This window comes from Phaenicophaeus curvirostris, chromosome 14 (assembly GCF_032191515.1).
Source record: "Phaenicophaeus curvirostris isolate KB17595 chromosome 14, BPBGC_Pcur_1.0, whole genome shotgun sequence".
NCBI classification, from domain to species: domain Eukaryota; kingdom Metazoa; phylum Chordata; class Aves; order Cuculiformes; family Cuculidae; genus Phaenicophaeus; species Phaenicophaeus curvirostris.
Genome location: NC_091405.1, coordinates 2,183,637 through 2,204,267, shown reverse-complemented (window position 1 = coordinate 2,204,267; position 20,631 = coordinate 2,183,637). Strand labels below are relative to the sequence as shown.

Sequence of the window (20,631 nt, the reverse complement as noted above, 5' to 3'; positions counted from 1 at the left end):
TTCTGTAAATGAGGCTATTAATACACCATTTCCATGTCAGGACTGTGTAAGATTCCATCAGAACCAGCACAGTAAATTGTTCTTAGAATTAAGTGATGTGAATGATTCAGGGAGGGCATCTCATCGTGATTAGTGGCAGATTTTCATTTATGAAAAAAAACAGATGTGTAAAAAGTGGCTTTGAAGAAGTAGTAAATACTGAGTGAAGCCACAGCCTGTTAGTACAGAATTAAAGAGTTTTAAAAAGTAATCTCTTCAAAATAGAAGGTATTTCAGAATACCATATTGGTAGAGCACATGCATTTCTGTGAAAATAATTTTTCCAGTGTTGTGTTGTTGTAATAAAGAATTGAGTTGTTTCAAAGCATGACATTCCAAAACTATCTTGTTGGCTCACATGCCATCTCAGTGTAATACACAATTACAGAAGCCTGTAATGCATGGACATATTTTATTTTCTAATGCTCTGAATAGTGACCATGCTGAAGAATCCGGATAAAAGTAGTTGTCTGAGTCTTGCTGTGGGGAAAAGGCATTGGCAGGAAGCAGCAGTAGCTTTTATTGTGCTATCTGGTAATGCAATAAAAGAAATCCTGCATCAACTTCTCTAACTTACAGCCATGGACACTAACGGAAGCATTACTGCCACTGCTCAGTATAAAGCTGTGTTTTCTTTTTAAGGGTGTGATCCAGATCTTTCTGAAATGAAGGAATCTTTTAACTAACTGTAATTACAATGGACTTGGACCTGATATTACTAGTGAGAATTGGTAGTGTAAGCCTTAACCAGTGCTGGTGGCTGTGACAGCTGACTGAGAACAGTCTGAAAGTAGAATCATAGAGTTGTTGAGGTTGGAAAAGACCTCTAAGCTCATGTTGTCCAACCATCAAGCCAACCCCTCCATGCCTACTAAACCATGTCCCCAAGTGCCACTGTCACATGGATTTTGAACCCCTTCAGCAATGGAGAGTTCACCACTGCCCTGGGCAGCCTCTGCCAGGTCTTCACTGCTCTGTCATTCAAGGCATTTTGGTTTTTTTTTTCTGATATCCAACCTAAATCTTCTCTGGTGCCACTTGAGGCCATTGAGGCCAAGTATGATGCCCCTGAGTTATTGTCCAAATACAGCTGGACAGGGAATTGTTAAGTTATGGTAGACATAGTTTTTAAGCAGTAGTAGCTTGAACACAGAGCACTAAGAAAAGATCAGTGTAATGCAGTCTGCTAATACACTCTGTTAATGTGAGGAGCTGGAAAGCAGTTGCTTTTGTATTTTGAAGTCTTCCAACACATTCTGACATGGCAGTTTTTCAGTTTTCTGGCTCTTATATTGGAACAGTAACATGGATGTGTCTCAGCTGGTCGGAGCTATTGATCTCATTATCCATGAGAAATCTGCCATCTTCAAATTTCTCTGCCAGATTCTTCTCTACAATCAGCTGTGAATCAGTAACTGTAGCCATGAACGGAGCAAGATGCTTTTTAATCATTTGCAAGGAAATTGATTCTTAAAAAAGCCCCCCCAAGTTAAAAACACTGAAGAGCTTAAGCATCGTTTACATGGATGAATTGTTGAGATCTATTTTTTTGTACTCTATAATAAACATATGGCATGAATTGCCTCTCATTACCAATGCTGAGAAAAGAGAAAGGCAAATATTTATATTGCATTCATGTTTTACAGTAAAAACACTGTTCAGTTTGTTTATACAGTTCCACTGTTACAGTTTTTATGGTTAGTAATGAAACCACTGTAAAACTGAGTCTGAATTATATAGCAGATGTGTTAAGCCCCTGACTTTCCAGGCTGGGCGTCCTTCTGAATACTGATATCTTTTAGTTAGAGGGTGGGAGTGCTGGCTACAGCTGAGCAGTATCAGTCCTGCATCGTGCTCTGTTGTTAAGTCTGCACTGTGATTATGCTAAAAAGAGTTTTATTAGCAAGCTAAATACGCTGGTATTTTAAAGTAATTGCTGGTCAGCATGAACAAGTGCAGGAGGTGTTAAAGGATTTGGTGGGCCTTTTCCAGGCGTTTAGGACCTCGTATGGCTTATGTTTCCAATAAATAGGGATAATTTTTTTTTTAAATTGATGTGATATATATTTTATGTCTCAATATGGTTCTGTCAAAAATATTTTTACTGTTTCAATAGGTGACTGGGATTCATAATGAAGTGGAAGTGGTTTAAAAGGAACACACCTAAAAATGTGGCTATATGTTAGCTTTTATCTACTTGAAAAGCACTACAGCTGTGAGGAACTCAACTTTTGGTCTTCACTGTACTGCACTCGCTGAAATATGGAATTTTGGTTACATAAAGCAAAAATTAATTCTTTATAAGAGAGAATTTACAGGAAAAATGCATGGTAGAAATAGCTCGGGTCGCAAGGCATTTCAGTGTTGGACTCTGCAGAGGTTTATTCTTCAAGATACTCTTTGTTCACTGCCCTGCATGGTCACAGTGACTTTCATCGTTCTGGTAGGAAGCAAAGAACTGAGTGCTCAGTGTTCTCAGAACTCAATTCTTATTTCCTTAATCCCCATTTATTACATAGACATAAACACTTTATTTTTTATTTTGTTGTTAAGTTCTGGTTTACGTTGTTGACGTGCCCTTAGGTAGAAAATACTTTTTAATGGTGATAATCGAAGTACTAAATGCAGCACAGAGTTTAGATGCTGAGCAGGGTGGAAGAGAATTTGAAGTGTTTTAGCACTGTGGAGTTTTTACATGGATGGGAAATAACATTTAGAAAAGGCTGATGATACGAATAAAGGAACTATTCTATAAATGGCAGGAATACTTGTTTTCCTTCATCTTTTTCTCAGATTGGAGGCAAACCCATATGATGTGGCATGTTGAAATAGGTAAGCAGAAAGACTTCTGCTGCGAATGAAATATTGGATGCTGGTGAAGGAAAGGAATGGGGCAACAAATGAGCTTTAAATGAATAGCTAGGAGAGATGATGGTACTTGATGAGAGTGGACAAGTGAGGATCGTTTTTATGTCAGTATTGGGGGAAAGGCTGTGATATCCTTCAAGTAGGGCGCTGTTTGTAAGCTCTTTGGATCTTCCTGTTCACTGTAGCCTTGTGAACTCATGTAGGAGCTTCTGCAGTTGGTACTGCCTGTTTCACCCATCCCTAGGACAAGCTAAAATGCTAGAAAATGAAAAGGATTCTTACTGCTAGAAACACGTGAGGATGGTTTAGGAAAAACAGACTCAGGGTGCAGATTTTCAGAGACTGGAATTCCAGAAGGCCCCACTGACCCGCCGGTTGCCGACTTGTTGTTGTGACAGTGAATGTGGTTTAGTCTCCAAATGGCCTGTCCTTCAGGAGGGGCAGAGTTTATTAACTAGGGAGGAGTAGAACTGGCGTGGGTTTAATTTTTGAAAAGAGGAAAAACAAACAACCCCAAAACAAATAAACAAACCGACCAAAACCCAGTTAAAATTATTTTTTTTGTGATGATTATCTCCTTCAGTTTTGTGCTTTGTCCAGGAGCTTGCTTGTCTCTGAAAATATGCTTGCATAAAGTGGTGGATAAGTGGTCTGAGAGCGTTCAGTTTACTCTATGTTCTGTCTTTAGTTTTGGTTTTCTAGGCTGGATCGGAATGTGGTGCTAATGCCCAAAGTTGTGATGCTGTAGGCAGCTGATAGAAACCAACAGAGCACTCTCACAGCTCTGAGACTGCACAGCTTTTAATGTGGTTAGTGAACTTGCTGTGATTTTCTCCAGTAAAGATGAAGTTGTCTTTTGAGTTGCCTAAATTACTTCTGCTCTGTAATGCTGTTCACCTTCCAATGTCTGCTACACGTGTATATATAAAAAACTCTAAAATGTAATTTTGAAAGAAGTCTCAGGATTTTACTACTCCTTAACTTTTTCCTCCAGTCAGCAGAATTTTATACATAGAAATGTTGAGGTGATCTTTTGGGTGATTGGTTTCTTTCGCTCAACCGTGCTGTTCTTAATCTGGAAATAGGAGTCACACAATCCCTACCAGACATAAGGCTTTGCGATAATAGCACTTAAATGCGGCATGAGCTTTTTAGAAAAAAAAATTTAAGACACCTCCCCAAACAGAAAGAAAAATGAGAAAAAAAAGACGTTATTAAGAATTAAAACTACATATCATGCTTGATCTGCAGGTAAATGTCACCAGGAAATGCTGTTTGCTCAGCTTTATCAAACCCTGTCTGTAGATGTCTATCTTTAAAAGAAATGGTAGATTTGTACATTGATTTGAGTTCAGCTTGCAATGTGCAGAGTTTGATTTTCCCCAATGCTTTATATATCAGAGTATGATGTGGGTTTGATCTTCTTGGGCACTTTGCTCTCTCGGAGTGTGTTTTCTAAACCTACTTGTGTTGCTGACATTGAGAACTTATTTACGGTAGCCCAGGCAGGTGCGTTGTTACCTACACAGAGTTCTGCTGTCACTGCATTGCTGGTTGCCAGTTCTGGGAGGAGAGAGGGGAAATTAAAGTGCCTGGTTATGTGGGTTTTTTAACCATCTTCACAATTAATCTGATTGTACCATAAGCTTGTAATATATTCCATTAATGAAGAAGACAAGCTTAGCTTATGGTAAATACTGTACTAAGTGTTTATAGTGCATTTCATATTTTACATGATTCCCTTTATAATTCTGCTTATCTTTTCATTCTAATTCCCTAAAGGATGTATAAAAGAACCCCTAAAGAGAGTAATTACTGCTCTATTCCTTAACCAAGGCTCCTTTTGCAAAAAGAAATCTGAGCTGCTTTTTAAAGAAGGCAGTTTTAAATAAAAATGCAAATGAGCTGCTTTGTAACCACGTTAATTACCCACCTAGCCTCTTATTACCATGTTTGTATTGTTTGCAAGCACTATTTACCGGCGTGTGGAAATTACCATTCCTGGGCCGAGGACGGCTGTTGGTGGTGGGATGTGCTTTGGAACCAATTAGAGTGAACCCTGTCTCCAGCAGGGCTCTGGGGAGAGGGCATAGCCTTGCAATGTCGAACAGCAGCGTTGACTCAGGCTGCACAGGCACCCGCTCGTAATTATATTATTGGTCCACTTTTGCTTCTGCAATGAGCTTCGTTCTCTGCATTTTAAAACTAACAGGCAGACTTGTGTCTTGCTAATGATTTAATATGGACTGTGATGGCTTTTTATGAAAGCCATGGTGAAATCCATTGGGTTATGTCTGTCCCCAGATTGGTTCTTCACTTTCATTTCATAAGGAGTAAACAAAGAACTAATGCTTAGCTTCAAGATCTCATGGATTTCCCTGAAATTGATTATTTCACAGTAAAAAACCCAAGTTTAGTAGCTTGTTTCATTATCAGAACTGAGCAGGATGGAAGGGCTTTTGGTCAGTGAGTGCAGGGATAGGATGAGGGGAACAGTTCTAAGATGAAAGAGGAGACACTGGGACAAGATCTTAGGAAGAAATGTTTTGCTGTGAGGGTGGGGAGCCCCTGGCCCAGGTTGCCCAGAGCAGTGGTGGCTGCCCCATCCCTGGAGGTGTTCCAGGCCAGGTTGGATGGGGCTTGGAGCAACTGGATCCAGTGGGAGGTGTCCCTGCACATGGAAGTGTGGTTGGAACTGGATGGGCTTTGAGGTCCCTTCAACCCAAACCATTCTGTGTTTCTATGAAGCTGTGATTAGTTGTAAACAGTATGTTAGCTGGCAATAACTGAATAGTTGTCAGTCTTTAAACACTTGGAAGAAACTGAGTTCTTCGCAGTAAAATGTAGCTGTATTCAGCTACATTTCACATAAGTGAAATGAATGTTTGTCTCTAACCTAGTGTGTGTTGTGTTCTTTTCTTGGGTTTCTGTGTCAGTAATGACCAGGAAATGGGCTGTTAGGCTAAATATTGCTCAGAAATTATGAGTTGTCTCAACATTCACCCTTTTGGAGTTGTGTTTTCAGATCCCAGAGAGCTTGCTCTTAACCGGTGTGTCAATATGTTAAATAAGTCTTTTGAAGCGGAGGAACTTTTCTTGATTGAGCTTAGTAAGGGGAAGAAAATGTAGAGAGATTATTTTCTTCCTGCTTCTGAAACTGTACTGCATGTGTCTGCAGCGCTGTGGCAGTGTTTAAAGAATACTTGCTGATAGAGGCAAAAATGTTAAAGTCAGTATCAGTTTGACTGTAACAAGGAGTACAGCAGAGTAGGCAAAGAGCAGCTCCAGCCCAATGTTGTACAACTAGCATAATTGCTAAGTGTTGAAAAAAAAAGGGGGGGGGGGAAGATGCTCATTTCTGGAACACTGTTTGTTTCTTACAGTGACAAGGGACTAATGTGTGGGCATCAAAAGCAGCACCAACTTGGTTCATGATCCGCTATAGCTTATAAAACTGCAGATAATTATCTGGCTAATATGACTACAGAGCAGCATAAATGACATAAAACACCCATAGATGGAGTTCGAGAGGAGTACAGGAGATGTATGGGAGGTAGACTTGCTAAGTAGAGTGCTCGAAAGGTACTATTAATTTGATTGCTTGTCAATGATATTTCTAAATCCTCTGTTACTATGAAGCCAAAGCATCATATTTTCTGCCTAATTTAATGTCCTTTCTATTTTTTCCTCATCCTTTCATTCCCTTTTATCCTCATAACTTTTTTTGATGGGAGTGAGTTGGGGACAGAAGAGTACTGCACCTTGCTTGGACCCCAGGCTTCTCTTTAATAGATTATTATTGTCTTTTATCTCACTTTGTGATATTTAGGGGTAGCTGTGAGAAACTACACCACTGTCCTCTCCATTTTAGCAGCACATGGTGAGAGCCATGGCTTGTCATGTGTCCAAGGAGAAAGTGGTCCAAGTGGAGTCTAAAATGTTCATGGTTCTTTAGGCAGTGTCACAAACCTATCATTGAAACCTTTGGTGGGCCCCAGACAGTCTTATTTTTTTTTATGAATAAGATGCTTTATTATCTGCTTATTTAACTCAGTTGGTTAAGGCATTAGGGTAAATGGACAGGATGCTGTTGGGCTGAAAATATATATGATGGTTAACTTAATAAGAGGCTCTTAGTCTGGGGTATATCAACTTGCTGCTGTTCACAAGAATGGATATTTATCTTGCTCATGAAAAGGTCTGTTTCCAAAGCCCAGTGAAAATACTAGTTTTCTGTTGCCTTGAAGAGTTTTTTGACCAGACCCTAAATATCGTGGCCTCAAGCTCCGCCAGGGGAAATTTAGGCTGGACATTGGGAAAAAATTTTTCACAGAAAAGGTCACTGGGCACTGGCAGAGGCTGCCCAGGGAGGGGGTTGAGTCACCTTCCCTGGAGGGGTTTAAGGCACAGGTGGACGAGGTGCTGAGGGACATGGTTTAGTGTTTGATAGGAATGGTTGGACTCAATGATCCAGTGGGTCTCTTCCAACCTGTTTTTTCTATGATTCTATCTGTATGCAAGCACATTGGTTTACGGATGGAAATTTAAATACATGCCCACAGCCATTTGTCCACACTTAAACCTGCCAATACTTGCTGTAATTTGTGTTATTTAATGTCAAACATGGAAAGATGATTGCACTGTCCTGTGCTTGGTTCTGTTTCTTTTTAAATCTGGAACTGTATTACTGAGATTTATTAGATCTGTGTTGAGGGAGTGCACACAGATATAATGACCATTTCCTTATGAAGCCAGGCCATTTAAATATCTTTGTTTTGCTCCTTTCTGGTTTATGTCTGGGGTAGAAGCGCTTCACTTAGGTGCTTTGCCAGGTGTGCAGGAGGGGGAAGCCTGCACTACTGCTGAATGCAACTGCACCTGTTAAAAAAGTGTAATTTGTATTTGTGCCTTGCTGTGTGAGAAAATAACTTTTCACTGAAAGGGTCATTGGACACTGGCAGAGGCTGCCCGGGGAGGTTGCTGAGTCCCAATCCCTGGAGGGATTTAAAAGACGGGAGGATGAGGCGCTGAGGGATATGGTTTAGTGGTTGATAGGGATGGTTGGACTCGATGATCCTGGAGGTCTTTTCCAATCTGGTGATTTTTTGATTCTGTGAACTCTGAAGCAGAGCGGATGAAATAGAAAGCTGCCCTTGCTGCAAACAGGTAAACTGTCCATGTTCCAGCTGAACAGCGACTCTTGTTCCTTTAATAGGACTGTATTGATGAGAGGATGTTGTAAAGAAGAACTACATTGAATATACAAGCTAAGTGGTCTGATTTTTGCACTAAACCGCTATTAATTTGGTCCCAATAAAGCTTCTCAGTGCATCATCTTACAGAAGCAGCTTTATTACTCAGTATATAAAAATAAGCAATAGCTGTGCTAAGCTTATTCTTTCCCGTATTTCATTTGAGGTCACTGGGATACAGCATTAATTTCAACAATAAACTTTGCCTACCAAACAGAAATATTTCTGTAAGGAAAGGAATGTTTGGGGTAGTTTTTGTTAGTTTGTCTTTGCTGGAGACATGCAAAACAAGCCTTGAGCCACAGAGGGGAATCTTGAATAGCTGAACCTGGCATCTAAAGCATAAGGAAGCAATTTTTTCTGAAGGGTAGAGATCCTTAGGGCAATTAGGTTCTGGTAAGCACTGAGCTTTATGAAAGGGTAAGTACGTGATCGGTGAGGAGACCTGGAGGGACATCAGGCTGCTGGGCATCAGAGAAGCCTTGAGAATAGGTGGGAAAGAAAGTGCAGGACCCAGTTCAGGGAAAGCATCAGTCTGGGCTTATCTTCTGCCGTGGTACGTCGGGTGTTGAGAGTTCACGTGCGATTCTCCTGTGTAGAACAACCTGCATACTCCCTGCAACCTCAAAATCAGACATCAGGAGAACTTCAGTAGTGGTGACCTTCTCTGTGCTGGGTGACATTTATGCCTTATGTGGCCAGGGAGCTTTACCATTTTCCTTGGTTATACTATCTTAGAACTTTTAGGAACTGCTCATTAATGTAGTCGTGTTTAACATGTTATGGTTACAAACAAAGACATGAGTGTATGTACTCACTTCTAATTAATTTGTGTAATTATGTTTTATAATCTAGGTGTTTGCAGAGCAGAACGTGGTACACCCCATTTACTGTCTGCTGTAGCTAATAAAAAATAATAGAATGAAATAAATCTTGAAACTAACTTTAGTTGTAAGTATAGATTAGTTGTAAATTATATCTTTGTTATGTTTATTTTTAATTCTGCACTGTTGCAGGTTTGTAGAGCATACCAATTAGTGCAGTTATTCAAAGTAGTGATGAGCTAATTACTGTAAATGCGGAATATTATTTCTGTGACAATGTAAAATACAGTACTGAGATGCTTTTTTTTTAAATGCAGGACTAGAAATAAAGGGAAAAAGGAAACGGCGACAATAATGAGACTGGTTAACATAAAGATACTTTTCAGCATTCAAAGTGATAATGTAGATAAGATGATTGAAAATATGCGAAGAAGGAAAACAAATATAACAATTAAGAATAAAAACTCAGCATCTTAGCTAATGCCATCATAAACATGGGCAATGAGGTAAATGGATATATTCCACCATACATGAATGTATAAATTTCAAAAAGGCCATTTTACTGAATTCCTCTGAAGCTGAGTGCTGTTCTCCTGCTGCTGCTCGCTCGGTGCGGCCTCTCACTTTGTAACTCATCCTGTGCTGATGTGCAGCCTCCCCTGTCAGTGCCGCTCTGCTACCTGAGGCGGTGAGTGCTGTCAAGTTTGTTTTTGTGAATATGTTTGAAGAGTAGAAAATGCCTCCAGCTCAGTGTTTTCCTTGCTGATGAACAGAAGTAAACCCTGCCATTTGGAAAGCTGTGTAGGATACCTGTGAGAAATAAGCTGATTTGCGATGTTTCCTTGAACATGCATGTGATAAGAGATATTGATAACTTCCTTTAGCAGTGTTTCACTTAGATATTGCATTTTGAAGTTACTCTCACTCTGTCCTGGTTGAATTTAACTTACATTTCCTTGTGAGATCTTCTCTTACCTAGAGAAGATTTGAAGTGTACCTTACCGCTGCAGGGGAAGAAAAGGTGTCCAGGGTAGCGTTTATGCATTAAATATTTACTTTTTCAATCCAGAATTGGTTACTACCAGTTGAGTCCAGGTTCAGTAATGGGATCTGGTGCCATGGCCTTTTCTGTTTGGTTGCCTTTTTAAGGAATTGGAGAAAAATTCAAAATTCTGGAGTCAGCTCTGGTGACATTGGTGATTTGGATTTTTACATGCTAAAGGCTTCACCTTGTAAAGTAGCAACAGAAAAGTGTTCCTCTACTACCTAAGAATGGTGCAGTAAGGGGAAAACATCCCCTACACTGGCAATTCAGAGTCATGAAGGGCTGAGAAAAACCGTGCCTGAACCTGAAAATCCCAGACACTCAGGTTCATCTGTTTGGTCCTGTTATGACAGAAATCATTGCAAGTTTGATAGATTTATTTGTAAAGACTTGCTTCAATATTTAAAGTACATCTATTCCAGCATTCCTCATTTTGAGCTCGGCTGTGGATCAAGATGAAAGAAAAATTAAATTGTATATTGAAGAGCTGTTAATTGAACTGCACTGCATTTAGCAAGGGAGCATCAGCTTCAGGCAGTCAATACCACAGAGAATTTTTAATGTACTGTATCACCAGATTGTCAGTTTGCATTGGAGAATGCAGCCAGGCTGCTTCAGCTGGTGATAAAGCCCTGGAAACTGAGAAGTTGTTGAGGGGAGAAAATGTTATTTTTCTATTCTTGCTTTGCTGTGTTGTGACAAAGTTGTTGATAGAACTAGGAGCAACTTTTTTTTTTGGTGAATATTATTTGGATATCTTTTTATTATTGATAAATTGTGATTGCTGGTATTTGTCCTTTAAATTGGTAAAGATTGTGTACTGATTCTTTGTTTTAATGTGGCTAAAACAAGTTCCACAGAATTCTTCAAATTGCACAAGTGGGACTTTGCAATTTGAGCAGCTCCAAAAGTCTCATTTAAAAATGAAAGTTCTCTCCAGATATAATTCTAAAACACAGCATATCACAAAGCTTTAGAAATGCTTTAGAAAAATGTTATCTCTCTTTCCTAAGGCAGTGTTAATTTCTTTTGTAGTTAATCTTTTGCACTGGATTTTAGTACATTTATAGTTAAAGATTCTTTTAACAGCTAAATTATTTAAGCACTTCTTCTGGGATAACATGGTCTGTTTGTTGTTAAATATGAAATACTTTTTATTTCATTTTCTTCACTGATAAAAATGAAATAACTGGAGGCATTTGTAGAACCAGAACAGATTCAGGGCTATGGCGTTAGATTAAAGATGTATTATTCTAAGACATAGCTTGTTATAGCTGTCACGCTTCAGGATAAGATCCTTCTTCCTTTTGGTGGTCCTTACAGGGATTAAAGTCCACCTTCAGCAAAGCCATAGTGAGCCTGAAACTTCATAACTCTTTGTAGATGTTGGTCTCAGGGCTGCTTTCCCATAAGTGTGGTAGGTCTCAAGGAAATGGTAACCTTAGGCAAGCCAGATGTTGTTGGTGTGTTGTCTTCTCTTGGAGCAGAAAGGTCTGTCCAAGAGGTTTGATTTTGAGGTTCATTCCAGTCACACACAGGCCACCCTCTTCAGTGTGGGGAAAACAGAGATGGCTTGTTTTCCCATAGTAACGAAGTCTCACCAAAGCAGTAAGTGTCTTGTGACTCCAAAACCAAAATAGAAGAGCAAACCTCACTCTGTGCAAGTATCTGCCTTTACTGTATTAATCTTGGGTTCTACAGCCAAGCTATTTGGGAATGGGGAAGGGTATTTAAACAGAACTCATTGTGTAGCTGCCCACCCCGATAGGCTGATGTTTCTGAAGTTGGAGTTCAGTGTTGCTTACGTGCTGTCAATTGACTGTTGCCTTCCTCAAGTTTTTCATTTGTTACCCCTTAGTAAAATCTTGGAATGTTTCTTATTATGTGGTAAGCTGCAAGAAGGGAGATCTGGCACGTTTTGAACACGGTAGTATTTTATCTTTGGGATTTTGAAAGGTTAGGGTCTATATCAAAGGTGTGGGTTTGATTTAAAGAGCACCTGTAAATATTTGAACTTAGACTTCTGTGCTACTAACTTCATTTTTCAGAAGGATTACGATAACTGAAACACTGGATTTAATGGCTGTGCAAGGGAAACCCTATTTCATATCAGGGGCTGTAATTTTAATACTTAAAATGCTTTTATGCAGTTCAAGTCAAAATCACTTAGCTATATGGATATTATTTTGAACATTTGATTGGAACAGTAATGTCTGGCACCATATTCAGTGATTTCTCTAAGCTTAGCTGTGTGAGACAGTATTTGACAACTTGAATACATACCGTGTTGTTCAAAACTTGTTTATGTGACAGCTTGACAGTCAGAGTAGTTAGGACAATTGTCTGAAGCTCTGGTCAATGCAATACACTGGAGGTCAGCTCGAAATATTGAGGAAATGAACTAAAAATCTTCAATTTTATTTGTGTATAGGTAATTTGTGTTATCTGCTGCGTAGCGTGCAGTTGTCTGGTACGAGGGCCTCATTCCAAGAACCATTGTAACAGAAATTGTCTGTTACACAAGTTAGTCCATTGATGTAGTTTAAAATTTACTTAGGCAAGAAAAATGTGATGGAGGTGACCAGAAACATCAGGTCTCCATGATGTGTTCCGTTTTATTGTTGGAAGACTGAAACAACTTCTTGACCTTTCTGTAAAGAAGAGTGAAGTTTGGTGGCTTCTCTGTGCCACTAAAGTAGTTAAAAGGCTAAATGTTAATGGGCTTCATGAAGAGAAGCTGGTGGTGGAGTCTCCATCCCTGGAGCTGTTCAGAAAGCATGTGGCCACGGTGCTTTGGGACATGGTTTAGTTGGCACGGTGGGGTTGGACTGGATGAGCTCAGAGGTCTTTTCCGACTTCAATGATTCTATGATTCTGTAAGATGTGTGTGTGTGTGTGTTTTCGACTGCCAGTTAATTTGTGCAGACTCGGATCTCTGGGCAATCCGAGTAAAAAAATGGTGCATTCCATGTTTCTTTCTGCTCTGTGTAGCTGTGTCGGGCAGTAGCTTTAAAATGTAAAAAACCCTAGAAAATGCAGTCTGATAACAACAACAAATCTAATCTAAAGTGACAACTGGGAGACTTTCCCAGACGTTTTTCTCTTTAATCTAACATGACTTTAAATTGATGCAGCCCCACAGTGATTGAAAAACTCTCAGAGCTTGTCTCCCATGATTACATTTCTGATCTGTACAACTTAATTTTTTAACTGCGAGTCTCGCTGTTGTGAATGAGCAGTTTGTGTTCGAAGGGGATGAGTTTCATTAATGCAAAAGCAAGGGCACTGTAATACTTCAGAAAGTAACATTCCTGATAGCGATCCTGGTTAGCGTGACCCTGTTTGTTATCTGACCGATAAGAAGTTATCTGGTGGGCAAGGCATTTTATTGAGTGCTGGATTGTTCTTACCCGGTGAATCTAGTGCTAAATTAAGAGCATTGAAGAGTAGACGTATTTTAGGTAACCTCTCCCCCCCTCGAAATACCTTTGTTAAAGCATTTGAAATCTGCTTAAGGTTCTTTATGTCTTGAAAATCCTTTCAGGTTCTTTGAGTTTTATTGAAATGGGGTTTCTGTGGTGCACTACCATAAGCAAACAAATGAACAAAAACCCTGTTAGGATTCTGTTAGGCTTGTATCAGAAAAAAAATGTTAGACTTGTATCAGAAACGGTGTGACCAGCAGGTCCAGGGAGGTTCTTCTCTCTCTGTACTCGGCACTGGTGAGACCGCTCCTCGAATCCTGTGTTCAGTTCTGGGCCCCTCACCACAAGAAGGATGTTGAGGCTCTGGAGCGAGTCCAAAGAAGAGCAACGAAGGTGGTGGAGGGGCTGGAGAACAGGCCTTATGAGGAACGGCTGAGAGAGCTGGGGGTGTTTAGCCTGGAGGAGGTTGAGGGGAGACCTCATTGCTCTCTCCAACTCCCTGAAAGGAGGTTGTGGAGAGGAGGGTGCTGGCCTCTTCTCCCAAGTGACAGGGGACAGGACAAGAGGGAATGGCCTCAGGCTCTGCCAGAGGAGGTTTAGGCTGGACATCAGGAAATAATTCTTCACAGAAAGGGTCATTGGGCAGTGGCAGAGGCTGCCCAGGGAGGGGGTTGAGTCACCTTCCCTGGAGGTGTTTAAGGGATGGGTGGACGAGGTGCTGAGGGACATGGTTTAGTGTTTGATGGGAATGGTTGGACTTGATGATCCGGTGGGTCTTTTCCAACCTGGTGATTCTATGATTCCTGAGAAACGTTATTGTGAAACCAGTCACTTCAAAGTCAATACAGAACTAAAGCAGTAGGTGCCTGTGATTGCTCTAACATTTTATAGAGAAAAGATAGGAAGGATGAAATGACAGTATTTCCCATGGTTCTGTCTGGAGCTGTGGCTGTCGATTGACATTTGGGTTTCTGGCTGTAATTTAGGTAACTGATAGTGAATTTTAAATTAACAGGCTGACTTACCCAAGTGGGAAAGGAGCATGGCTGCTTTACTCCGGGATACTTTATTATGTTCTACTCTCCCCAGTTACTCCAGCTCTCAGCTTCTAAACTACTGGGCCAGCACAGTTCGAGGTGAATACTGGGGTGGCAGCACACCAGTGGGAGGGGAATGAGGCGTTCCCAGTTAGATGTGTGTGTGAGTAGTTGTGTCTGGAGCTGAAAGGACTGGATGGAGAAGGAGGAGGTGGCAAGTGCCCCTAGTAACATGGACAGGACAGATAAGGAGGTTGAACACTGATACTGGCCACAGCTTTTGTTTAGAATATAGTTGGAAACCCAAGAACTGGTTTGTACCTTTCATAGAATGGTTTGGGTTGGAAGGGACATTACTGCCTGTCCAGTTCCACCCCCTGGCATTCAAAATCAGGTAAATTGTGGAAAATTGTATTTTTTTATTAGTTTAAAGTTATTCTACCTTTCTCTTGGTATTTTTCTAGTACACAAGTACATAATTTTTCATTTACCCTTTCATTTACCTTTTCAAATGTGTAGGGTCCAAAGAATGATATATTTAAAGCAATACTTTATAATACATAGAACTGCTTCTGGGGCTGCCTTCTAGATCTGTGTGCAGGAAAAAAATGATCATGTAAGAAGAAATGGCCTGTGGTCAATCTTGTAATACAAACTCTAAAAATCGGTTATTTATTTCTATATTGCTGCTCTCCAAAGCAGAAAATGATACCCAGGGGTAGGTGCAGTGATTGGTTGATATCAACTGGAAATAAAAAGAAATAAAAGCCCTTGAAATGTAGTAGCTGTGTTTTATATCCATGATGAATCATAGTGTGTTGTACTGATGAGGTTGTGCCTGACTTCTGCCAGGGTAGGACAGTCAGGGTTTCGGGAGACCGGGGCTGTAATCCGTAAATGGTGGGCATTGCGTGCGGGACAGCAGAAGAGCAGTAGATAATCTCTCTGGAAGTGAGGTGAATGTTATAATCCTTAGGAACAGTTCAGCTGCCTCGATTAAAGATCATGCAGGCTCTGGAGGTGCTGGAGGGAAAAATGGAGTAACAACTGTATTAAAATGTCAAATTTCTTTTTGAAAAGTACAGTAAAATGTAAACCAGATGAAAATAGATTAGCAATTGAAGATATCTAATATTATCCTTCCCATTAGCTGTGGTAACCACACCTTTTACTCGATGCTTTCACTGCTTGAAGAAAAAACTTATTATTTTGTGATCTACATCTTGGAGTGTATCTGCTGGTTGTGATGATTTCAATCCTGCTTTCCAGTCTTTCCTCTGTTTTGCCTAACAGCTCATCAGAGTTTGATTTCACAGTGCATCTAAACTGCTCGGAGCCACCAGGAAGGTGTTTTCTTGCCAACATGACCAAGTCAGTGGCCAATATAGATAGGAATATTGATACTCCTGACAGGTGCCCACAAAACCCCTGGAAACTAGACACCCGCAAACATGCACATTTGTATTTTCAACTGGCCAGCTACTTCAGCTCTTTAGTTGTATAAACTGAGGGTCTGTAAGACTACCAAAAAAGTTACCAAAAAAGTGAAGTTTGGTTTTAAGAGTATAGGGAGAACTTTGATGACTGGAGAATGTTTGTTTGTTGGGTTTTTTTCAGGATTGGTACTTTTTAAAATTTTTTTTTTAAGAGATAGCAAATATTTAATGTTCCATTGTATTTAATTCTTTGAGAAAGTAAAAAACTTAATATTTAATTGATTTTTTTTCTCTGTGACTTCTTCTTTATTTCAACATAACCTGTTCTCTTCATATTGTAGTTTGTTACAGGACCATGCTGGTATGTGCGAAGCTGGGGAATCAACATTGTATATCAAGTAATTCAACTATGGCTTTGGAATTTGATGCAAGTCATGTACAATTCAATTATTCAGTGACTGGATTGGGCTCACAAAGTCCTACATGGAGTTGGAAGGATTTCTTTTTCTTCCAGTAGTGAACAGCACTGGAATTACTTGCAATTTCTCTTCCATTCTCTTTCCATGCCAACTTCTAGAGAAGAGAAATGGCCAGGGAATGTGAATCATCACGATTTCCACCTCGGGTCTCATCACCGTGTCCCACACACCTGTAAAGAACAGTCTCAGCGGAGCAGTTTTCTGTGGCAAGTTGATGCAGATTCATGTGTGCAGACTTTCTTCGTCCCAGCCCGCACCCAGTATCCAGCAGCCTGTGGGGTTTGCATTTTGAGACCTAACCTAAGACATCTGTGCCAAGGTGACTGTGGGTTGATCTGGATTTGCCCTCCAGGATATTTTTAATTAGATATAAAGGAATGAATACATTACTTTAAATTATTTTGATGAAAGAATGCTTGCACTGTCATTAACAATGAGTTAAATGAGCTAAAACTTCCCTCTAGTTCCCTATCTTTTGATGAGGAAACAAAGCAGTTCTTTGCATGATTAAGATTTGTGGTATCACGCCTGAAATGAGAAGCCATAATAGATGCTTTATAATTTGTGTCGATTCTCTTAACTCCTGCATGACCACTATTCTTTTTGTGACTATTTTTGCAGGTGGTTTTGTCATGTTTTCCTTTGATTTCAGGTGCTTATATCCTAAGTTTCTATCTATGGCTTTAGCTTTCCTTTATTGCTAAGGAGCCTGAGTAGCTCCTCGGGCACCTCGAAGAGAGTTGGCCTGGAAATTCCCAAAGCGCTTTAAACCCATCAGATCTGGCTGGTTTTAGACGCATTAGGCTGAATACGAATCTTTGGTAGTTAGTGATGATTAAACTGTAGCTAGGTGTGTGAAAACGTGGAAACCTGTAGGGCAATGTGCTAATCGTGAAGTGTGCCGGGAGCTCCGAAAGCTGATTTCCAGTAGCAGTTTTACAGTGTTTCACTGGCATCACAGTATTGCAGCAGTTCCTGCAGCATATACAGAGAGCAGTTCAAGAAACAATAAAGGTTATTTAGTTTTGGAGAAAGATGATTATTCCAGTGAAAAAGAAAGGAATTAAATTTAGGTGTTGACAGGGCTCTTGGCAAAATTGCGGAATATACTATTCTGTAACAGCAGTGGATTTTGGGTTGTTGACCTCTTCAGTATTTATTATCATCCTTGTTACATACTTCCGTGCAGAGTTTAGGCAACAGAGCTGCCCATGCTAAGAGTCAGCTGCCAAAAAATAATTGGAGAGTCTTTAATATCTTGAGGCTTTTTAAAAGAAAGGTGTAATCATTTGCCTTATGGATTTTGATTCATCTCAGCTTTAACCTCTGCCTTGCAGCAATGAAAAACCATTAAATATTGCAAGATTCAGAGATTTCTCAGGAAAGTTGCAGATGCATTATTGCATCCATCATGTTGTGAAATCGATTTCTGTATCTTAGAGCTGTACCTGCTGTGCATCATTTTGGGTGGCTGTTTCTGCAGAATCATGGAATGGTTTGGGTTGGAAAGGACCTCAAAGCCTAACCAGTTCCAGCCCCCTGCTATAGGCACCTCCCACTGGATCAGGGGCTCCAAGCCCCATCCAACCTGGCCTGGAACCCCTCCAGGGATGGGGCAGCCACCACTGCTCTGGGCAACCTGGGCCAGGGCCTCCCCACCCTCACAGCGAAACATTTCTTTCTCGTCTAAACATGGAACATGTAGAGCAGAATAGCCAAGGTGGACTGTCTGGGAGCAGTGGGTTCTTGATGGGGGATATTTCCTTCTTGGTTTTAACTTCAATCTCGGCACAATCAAAGCTGGCGTAATTGGCTTAGGCTGCAGGGCTGGGGATGGCAGGTCGTTTGAAATATTGGGTAACGCAAACTTGTAACACTGATACCTTAAGAGCAGCAAAGGTGCATATTCTGCTAAATAAACTTCAGTAATTACTTTAGGGGGTTTTCCTCGGCAACGCTGTAATTTTTCTAGTTCATATTCTTCACAGACTGCTGACCACTGTGACAGTTTTGCTGTTCTTGTATAAAATAACTCACACGTGTGTGCACCTGGTCTTCATTATTGTTACCTTGCATATATGGTAATGGCAGAACGGGAAATTTTCTTTTCTGGTTTCTGCTGATGATGCCTTGTTCCAGGTACAGCGCTGTACAAATACATTGTTCATTAGCTGTCAGTATCCATTAGGCAGCACTAACAGGCAAAAGGACTGCATAAAACATTCACATTGTTTTCATCACAAGAAAATATTTCCTGTAAAATTCTAAAACTAATCATAGAATAATTTAGATTGGAAGGGACCTTAAAGATCATCCAGTTCCCACTTCAACTGTCAAAATTCTTGGTTTTCTCTCACTGAGGCAAAAGTATTTGCAATAAAAAAGCATAAGCAAGCAAATTCCAAGAAAAACTTTGAAAAATAGTATCCATCTGTATGACACACTGACTAAACACAAATAATGGGAAAAAAGGCTCTTTAAAACATTAGCATGGGAAGTATAATGAGGAGTATGTGACTAAAACCGGGCTTTGACCGAGTTCAGTCCTATTGCATAGTTCACTAATTCATGGAATCACAGCATGGTTTGGGTTGGAAGGGACCTCAAACCCCATCCAGTTCCACCCCTGCCATGGGCAAGGACACCTGCCCCTGGATCTTGTTGCTCCAAGCCCCATCCAACCTGGCCTTGAACCCCTCCAGGGATGGGGCAGCCACCACTGCTCTGGGCAGCCTGGGCCAGGGCCTCCCCAGTCTCACAGGGAATCATTTCTTCCTAAGATCTCATCTCTCTCTCCCCTCTTTCACCTCGAAACTGTTCCTCCTCATCCTATCCCTGCACTCCTGATCAAAAGCCCAGCTTTCCTGGAGCCCCTTTCAGTACTGGAAGCTGCTGTAAGGTCTCCCCAGAGCCTTATCTTCTTCTGGCTGAACAATCCCAAGTCTCTCAACCTGTCCTTGTACAGGAGGTGCTCCAGCCCTTGGATCATCTTCGTGGCCTCCTCTGAGAGATTTTCTTTCTTTCTTGCAAGGATTTTTGCTGGAAATGTGTGATTCTGTGAAGTTACTTGCAAACCTACAACTTGTTCTTGACTGTAGCAATAGGGCAGGTTGCCTGGTTGGCCAAAGGCAGGGAATTGTGGAGGCCTCTTCGAGGGAATACTCTAACATCTGGATCAATACGAGATGCCCGTTGAATGCAGTCTCTTACAGAGGTGAGATCTGACTTCATCATCAGAAGCTGCTAGCATTTCGATTGTAACTTTTAAAGAGCGGTAGGTCTGTGATCCGTTCTGTGCAAAAGAAATGTGACGTGCAAGGACTTCTGAGTGTCACCACGAGATGTCACTGTTTTGCTGGAAAAAAGTTCATCCAATGGCATGAGTACCTGGAAAATAAATTTATATAGCCTTAAAGGGTGAAAATGTAGGAATTTAAGGATGAGAATTCTTTAATGCCCTCAGCTGGAGCATGTGCTACTTAAATATGCACAATGTACTGGCGCTGGCATCGCTGCTTCCAGGTTTGTCGATGTTCTAGTTTTCCAAGCTGGAAGGACTGAAACAAGTTTTGACTCTATTGTAGTTCAGCAAATATTTGGGCTTGAAACACAACAGTTGAGAGGGATCGGTCTGTGTTGTAATTTTATTTACTAAAATGGAAGATACACAAATATCTGCAGCATGTTTTGTTGTGGAGAGCAGAGTACTGACCTACCCCACGCTGCCAGTCATGGCCCTGCTGACACGAAGCAACAGTGACATCCTGTGGGAAAGGTTTAAAAAAGAGGCAAACAAAAGCCTACTTCTGTAGTCATCCTGGATTCTGCTTGGATTTAGCCATCTCAGCTTTTTATTGTTTGAAGACAGTGTCTCAAAACTAAATGAATCTCCATTCTGAACTGTGATTAGAACATCGTAGCTTGCTGCACGTTAATTTACACCATGTGGGGTATGGACCTGTGGATTTATTTATTTTTGTGTGGAAATTAAAGGAATTTGATGTTAATGGAACGCTGAGACTTTGCTGAGTAATCTAGGCACTTCTCATTTCTTCCCTTAATCATTATTAGCCCATTTAAAGTGAGGAATGAAAGACTCTGATAATTTTAAAGAAAGAAGTATTTACACCTTTGACAGTAATTCACTGTAAGGCCTCCAGTAGGAAACAAAAGACTATCCCTGGTATTTTTTCTGAATTCTTTCATAGAATTGTAGAATAGTTTGG

The 20,631-nt window shown here is 40.6% G+C and overlaps 1 protein-coding gene across 13 annotated transcripts in view; it reads left to right on the top strand.

The window, feature by feature from the left end:
* WWOX (WW domain containing oxidoreductase) overlaps positions 1–20,631 on the top strand; it is a 546,141-nt gene that overhangs the window by 29,239 nt on the left and 496,271 nt on the right. The window lies entirely within an intron of this gene.